This window comes from Neophocaena asiaeorientalis, unplaced genomic scaffold, assembly GCF_003031525.2.
Source record: "Neophocaena asiaeorientalis asiaeorientalis breed wild unplaced genomic scaffold, Neophocaena_asiaeorientalis_V1.1 scaffold671, whole genome shotgun sequence".
NCBI lineage: Eukaryota > Metazoa > Chordata > Mammalia > Artiodactyla > Phocoenidae > Neophocaena > Neophocaena asiaeorientalis.
The window spans coordinates 516624-517428 of record NW_020175533.1 but is presented as its reverse complement, the minus strand read 5'-3'; positions in this window follow the sequence as shown (position 1 = coordinate 517428).

The window sequence follows — 805 nt, the reverse complement described above, 5'->3', positions numbered from 1 at the left end:
TTTGTTCAATATTTCAATTATTTTTATTTTTTTTTTTTTTTTTTTTTTTTGCGGTACGCGGGCCTCTCACTGTTGTGACCTCTCCCATTGCGGAGCACAGGCTCTGGACGTGCAGGCTCAGTGGCCATGGCTCACGGGCCCAGCCGCTCCGCGGCATGTGGGATCTTCCCGGACCGGGGCACGAACCCACGTCCCCTGCATCGGCAGGCGGACTCTCAACCACTGCACCACCAGGGAAGCCCAGTATGTATACTTTTTAAGAGAACTAAATTTGTATACATTTTAGTGTCCAGTTTAATTTTCCTCTTGACACTGTTTTGTGAGCATTTCTTCCTCATTAAAAATATCCCTATAATCTCGTCTACTCTGTTTTATAGTTATGTGTGTGCATATCTTATCATGCCTACTAGACTGTAAGTTCCCTAAGGGCCTGCCTAGGTCCTCTTTGTCTTTCATATGTCCATCATTGTGTTCCATATGTTGTAGAGGCCCAATACGTGTTTATTGCATTAACTAAATTAAATTTAATTTGGTGTAACATTCTTACAAATTTTCACTCTATAACAGAAAAATGAAAAAAAAAGAAGAAACTCATACACTACTAAAGATGAGCATCCACTATGCCAAAGCAGAAAATCCAGCAGTGCAGCCCGGTATTGTCTCCAGGGCTTGTACCCTTTTCACCTCTCGTCTACAGAAAAACTATGAGAAGACTATGAACTAGCTTGATATAGAGGCACATGTGTAAAGGGACCACACACAGTTGGAGTAGATACCTAAATATTTCAGTCACATTATCCAACAT